Source organism: Propithecus coquereli, unplaced genomic scaffold (assembly GCF_000956105.1).
Source record: "Propithecus coquereli isolate 6110/MARCELLA unplaced genomic scaffold, Pcoq_1.0 Scaffold619, whole genome shotgun sequence".
NCBI lineage: Eukaryota > Metazoa > Chordata > Mammalia > Primates > Indriidae > Propithecus > Propithecus coquereli.
Window position 1 is genome coordinate 205,501 of NW_012152163.1, and position 7,194 is coordinate 212,694.

Here is a 7,194-nt window from a genome sequence, read left to right on the forward strand (position 1 = left end):
GGAGTGCAATGCGTGCCACCCGAGGGATGGACATATTTGGGGCATGGACTTGGGGGGGGACCAAGGGCGACGTACGTAGCCTAAGCATCTGTACCCCCATAATGTGCTGAAATAAAAGAAAAAGAAAAAAAAAATAAAAAGACAAAAAACAACAGATGCTGGAAAGGATATGGAGAAAGGGAATTCTTATATACTGTTGGTGGGAATGTAAATTAGTACAGCCACTATGGAAACAGTATGGCGATTTCTAAAAAAAACTAAGAATTCAAATACTATACAATCCAGCAATCCCACAACTGGGTACTTATCCAAAGGAAAAGAAATCAGTATATCAAAGGGATACATGTAGTCCCATGTGTATTGCAGCACTACTCACAATAGCAAAGATATGGAATCAACCTAAGTGTCCATCAATGGACAAATACATAAAGAAAACATGGTGTGTATACACTATGGAATACTATTCAGCCATAAGAAAGAATGAAATCATGTCATTTTATGCAACATGTATAGAGCTGGAGATCATTATATTAAGTGAAATAAGGCAGACACAGAAAGAAAAATATCTTGTGTTCTCACTCATATGTGAGAGCTAAAAAAACAAACAAACAAAAAAAAACAGTCGATTTCATGGAGCTAGAGACTAGCATGATAGATATCAGAGGCTGGAAAGGGTGTAGGGTGGGGGAACAGATAAAGAGAGGTTAGTTAACAGGTACAAACAAACAGATAGAAGGAATAAGTTCTAATGTTCAATAGCAGAGTAGGGAGACTATAGTTTACAGCAACGTATTATATATTTCAAAATAGCTAGAAAAAAGGACTTGAAATGTTCCAAACACATAGAAATGATAAACACTTGAGGTGATGAATACTCAAATACCCTGACTTGATCATTACAGTTGATGTATGTAACAAAATATCACATGTATCCCATAAATACGTACAAATATTATATATCGATTTAAAAAAGAATAGTCAATATTATTAACATGGCAGTTCTCCCCAATTGCTCCATATATTCAAGACAAATCCAACTAAAGTATCAGGAAGATTTTTTTGTAGAAAATTGGCAAGCAAAGTCTAAAATTCATAGGGAGATGCAAAGAAGCTACAACTCTCTCTCTCTCTCTCTCTCTCTCTCTCTCACACACACACACACACACACACACACACACACACACACACCTACCTCTGAAAATGAAGAGCAAAGTTGGAGGGCTAGGACCACCTGATTTCGAGAGTTATTATAAAGCTACATTAATCAAGACAATGTGGTGTTGGCATCAAAATAGCTACATAGATCAGTGAAACAGAAGAAAGGATCAAAAAATAGACCATATATACATGGATTTTTGACAAAGACACAAAGGAAATGCAGTGGACAAAAGATAGCTTTCTCAACAAATGGTGTTAGGACAACTGGATATCCATATGCAAAAAGAAAAACTTGGATCCATACTTGTCTTGAATTATAAAATACTAACTCAAAAATGGATCATAGACCTACATGTAAAGCCTAAAATGACAAAACTTCTAGAAAAAAAATTTGGCCTTCGGCATCTATCATATCATATCAAAGATTTTTCTGGATCTGACACCAAAAGTATGATTCATAAAAAGAATGAATCAATAAATTTGACTTTGCATAAGTAGATGCTGGAGTCAAAAATAAATAAATAAATAAATTTGACTTTATCGAAATTAAACACTTCTGATTTTTGAAAAGTGCTTTCAGGCTGGGCGTGGTGGCTCACGCCTGTAATCCTGGCACTCTGGGAGGCCAAGGCAGGCGGATCGCTCAAGGTCAGGAGTTCAAGACCAGCCTGAGCAAGAGTGAGACCCCATCTCAACTAAAATTAGAAAGAAATTGGCTGGACAACTAAAAATATATAGAAAAAATTAGCCAGGCATGGTGGCGCATACCTGTAGTCCCAGCTACTCGGGAGGCTGAGGCAGAAGGATTGCTTGAGCCCAGCAATTTGAGGTTACTGTGAGCTAGGCTGATGCCACGGCACTCTAGCCCAGGCAACAGAGCAAGACTCTGTTTCAAAAAAAAAAAAGTGCTTTTAAATAATTAAATGACAAGCCATAGATAGGGCGAAAATATTTATGAAGCATATATCTGATAAAGCATTTATACCCAGAAGAAATAAAGAACTCTCAAAACTCTACAATAAGAAAACAAACAACCTAATTTTTAAAAGGTCAAAATGTTTGAATAGGCACTTCACCAAGGAAGATACATAGATGGTAAATAAGCACATGAAGAGAAGTGTGTTAGTCATTAGAGAAATGCAAATTAAAACCACAATGAGATACCATTACATACCCATTAGGATGGCTTAAATTAAAAAGATTGGAGCAATCAAACCAGAGAAAGAAATAAAGGGCATCCAAACTGGAAAGAAAGAAGTCAAATTATCCTTGTTTGTAGACAATATGATCTTATATCTAGAGAAACCTAAAGGCTCCACCCAAAAACTATTAGAACCGCTAAATTTAGTAAAGTTTCAGGATACAAAATCAACATACAAAAATCAGTAGCATTTCTATGTTCCAACAGTAAACAATCTGAAAAAGAAACCAAGAAAATAATCCCATTTACACTAGCTACAAATAAGATAAAATACCAAAGAATAAACTTAAACAAAGAAGTGAAAGATCTCTACAATGAAAACTATATAACATTGATAAAAGAAGTTGAAGAGGTCACAAAAAAAGGAAAGATATTCCATGCTCATGGATTGTAAGACTCAATATTGTTAAAATGTCCATACTACCCAAAGCAATCTACAGATTCAATGCAAATCCCATCAAAATACCAATGACACTCTTCACAAAAATATAGAAAATAATCCTAAAATTTATATGGAACCACAAAAGACCCAGAATAGCCAAAGCCATTCTGAACAAAAGAAAAAAACTGGAAGAATCACATTACCTGACTTTAAACTACACTACAGAGCTGCAGTAACTAAAACAGCATGGTACTGGCATAAAGACAGACACATAGAACAATGGAACAGAATAGAGAACCCAGAAATAAATCCACACATCTATAGTGAACTTATCTTCAACAAAGTCTCCAAGAACATAAAGTGGGGACAGGACAGTCTCTTCAATAAATGGTGCTGGGAAAACTGGATATCCATGTGCAGAATAATGAAACTAGACCCTTGTCTCTCATCATATACAAAAATTAAATAAAAATGAATTAAATCTAAAATCTGAAACTATGAAACTACTAAGAGAAAACACTGGGGAAATGCTCCAGGACATTGGTCTAGGCAAGGACTTCTCGAGTAATACCCCCAAAGTACAGGCAACCAAAGCACAATTGTACAAATGGGATCATAGCAAGCTAAAAAGCTTCTGCACAGCAAAGGAAACAATCAACAAAGTAAACAGACAACCCACAGAATGGGAGAAAATATTTGCAAACTCCCCATCTAACAAGGGATTAATAACTAGAATAGATAAGGAACTCCAACAACTCATAGGAAAAATCAAGTAATCCATTTAAAAAATGGGTAAAGGATCTGAATAGACATTTCTAAAAAGAAGACATACAAATGGCCAACAGGTATGTGAAAAATGTTCAACATCATTAGTCATCAGAGAAATGCAAATCAAAACTACAATGAGATATCATCTCATCCTAGTTAAAATGCCTCTTATCAAAAAGGTAATAACGAACACTGGTGAGGATGTGGAAAAAGGGGAACCCTCGTTGACTACTGGTGGAAATGTATATTAGTGCAACCACTATGGGGAGCAGTATGGAGGTTCCTCAAAAAACTGAAAATAGAACTACCATATGACCCAGCAATTCCACTGCTGGGTATATATCCAAAGGATGGGAATTCAGTATATCAAAAAGATATCTGCACTCCCATGTGTATTGCAGCACTATTCACAATAGCCAAGATTTGGAATCAACCTAAGTGTCCTTCAATGAATGAGTGGACAAAAAAAAGTGTGGTACATACACACAATGGAATATTACATAGCCAAAAAAAGAATGAAATCCTGCGATTTGCAACAACATGGATCAACTGGAGAACATTATGTTAAATGAAATAAGACAAGCACAGAAAGACAAATCTCACATATTCTCACTCATATGAAAAAACAACTGATCCCATAGAGACAGAAAGTGGAGAGTAGAATGACAGTTACCAAAAGCTGGAAAGGGTAGTGGAAAGGAGGGAATATAGTGGGGATAGTTAATGGGTATAGAAATAGAGTTAGGTAGAGAGAATGAACAATATTTGATAGCACAACAAAGTGACTATAATCAATAATAAGTTAGAGTATACTTTTAAATAACTAAAAGAGTGGAATTGGAATGCTGCTACCACAAAGAAATGTTAAATGCCTGAGGTGATGGACACCCAATTATCCTGATTTGATTAATTCACACCGTATGCCTGTATCAAAATATCACAAGTACCCCATAAACTATTATGTACCCATAATAAAATAATTTTTTTAATTTAAAAAATAAAAATAAAAGTATTGGTGAGGATGTGGAGGAAATGAAATTCTCATGGTAGTAAAGTTAAACACACACTTATATATGATACAGCCATCTTACTCCTATGTGGTTTACCCAAGAGAAAAGGACATACATACCTATACAAAGACTTGTACCCAAATATTCATATAAGCTTTGTTTATAACAGCGCCAAACTGGAAAAAATTCAAATGGCCATCAACAGGGAAATGGATAAACAAATTGTGATATATCCTTCCATCAAGGACTGAACTATTGGAGGAAAAAATGGCAGAGTAAAGGTAATCTCCCGATTCCTGCTCCCAGAGTAAGAGGCGTAGATCTCGGTCTGCTACACGTGAATAAATCGCTCTCCCGCAAGAATAGCGAGGTGAATCGGCGGAGATTCAGCGTGGGACACACAAAACAGGAAAAAAGAAAAGGTGAACGGGAGATAGGAACGCAAAACCCGGAAAGTCCGAGACAGACAGTAGAGAGTGGAGCGTGGGACGGCTGCGCCCGCCCGGCCAGCAAGTACAGTGGGATCAGACCCTCAAGAGAAAGTCTTGCTTCCCAACGGACTCACAAGCCCGCCGAGACAGGGACCTGCGTGAAGTAGGTGCAGAATCGTGGCAGGAGACGTGGGGCTCTGTGGAGAGGAGGCAGCAGCAGGGAGCTCCGTCCCAGGACTGCAGCGGACAGGGGAGGGGCCGGTCTGGGCGACCTCCCGAGGCAGTTAGGAGACAGGAAGCTGGTCGCTGGCAACCAGCGGGTCCAGGTCAAGGAGGTGATCACCGAGTAGAGGACTCTAACCTGGAAACCACAGCTGGCAAATAAGCCTGCTCAGGCCAGGTCAGTAAGAGTGAGGGCTCCTGCTGCGCAGGTGTGAGATGGGGGGAGGGTGACATAAAAGAGACAATGGGACACCCTGATGACTCAGCTCCCTGATCTGGCGCCTGCCAAGCCCTGAACGTCGCCTCCAGTGCTGGCGCCCTGTGGGCGGGCGATCACCATTCTCAGGGCCACAACACTGCCGCTGCGGTGCGATATGGTGTTGGGCAGCTCCCTTTCCCCAGCCCGGGAACTCTCGAGACAAGCTCCGCCCTTACAGGACCTAAAGTCAACTAGCCAGGCCCGTTTTTGAGCAGTGAATTCTGAATAATTCCTCAGTTGTGGGAGGCTAAAGCCTGCGGGACTTACAGGCACTGGGGCGCTGAGCAAACTGGGGCAACACCCCCTCCCCCTAGCCAGCATCTTTCACGCCAAAAGTGGGATTATGGCGGCAAGACATAAAAAGCCACTTTGCCTCTGCGACTAGCTCCAATCCGCGGGGCCTTGACACTGGCCAATAGTTGACAGCCCAGTGACTTTGCTCATCAGACGGGTTTAGGTCATCCAATAGGATCGCAGCTCTGGGGCTGGATTTCCACCTCCGGTCAGCTACCAACAGTGAGGTCCATGATTAGGGAACAAAAATCCTGGCAAGAGACCAAAACAAGTTCCGGAAGTAACCAGGAGCAGCCTCCCAGCTGTGGTAGAAGAACCCTGAACAACATACTAGCAGCTCCCTCTAGCGACAGATCAAGTAACCATAGACATGCACACATCCAGGCTAATAGGAATCACCTGCGATCCGCCTCACTACCACACCATCTACTGGAGCAGAAACTACACAGGGTGTGTTATTTTCCAAACGAAAATTGAAAGGAGAGAAGCAACAGCTGATCCAGATGGGAAGGACTCAGCAAAAGATCTCTGGAAGTATGAAGACTCAAACGGAAAGCACGCCTTCAAAGAACACCAGCTCTCTAGCAATGGACATTAACCAAGTCTGGAATACTAAAATGACAGAATTTCAAACATGGATTGTAAGAAAATTCAATGATATGCAAGAAAAAATGGATAACCAACATAAAGAAACCACAAAAAAAATCCAAGACTTGGAAGAAAAAGTCACTAAAGAAATTGAAATATTAAAGAAAAATCAAACCGATCTCCTGGAAATGAAGGACTTATTCAGGGAACTACAAAACACAGTGCAAAGCCTCAAGAACAGGGTAGATCAAACAGAAGAAAGAATCTCGGAGATTGAAGACAGCTCCTTCCAATTGAATAAGTCAGTCACAGAAATCAAGCAGAAAATTAAGAGAAAAGAAATAAGCCTACAAGAAATGCGGTATTATGTGAAAAAACCGAACCTGAGGGTGATAGAGATTCCGGAATGTGAAGAAGAAAACACACAAGGGCTGGATAAGCTATTTGAAGATTTAATAGAGGAGAATTTCCCAGGCCTTGCTAAAAATCTAGATATACAGGTACAAGAAGCTCAGCGGACCCCAGGGAGCTTCAATGCAAATAGGAAGACACCAAGACATGCAGTCATCAGATTGACCAAAATATCCACTAAAAAGGCCCTTCTACAAGCTGTAAGGCAAAAGAAACAAGTAACATACAAAGGAAAGCCCATCAGAATAATGCCAGACTTTTCAACTGAAACCCTACAAGCAAGAAGAGACTGGGGCCCCATTCTCACTCTTCTGAAACAGAATAATGCCCAGCCTAGAATCTCGTACCCTGCAAAGCTAAGTTTTATATATGAAGGAGAAATAAAGATATTCTCAGATAAACAAAGACTGAGGGAATTCACCAAGACAAGACCAGCTCTCCAAGAAGTACTCAAAACATAATTACACAAG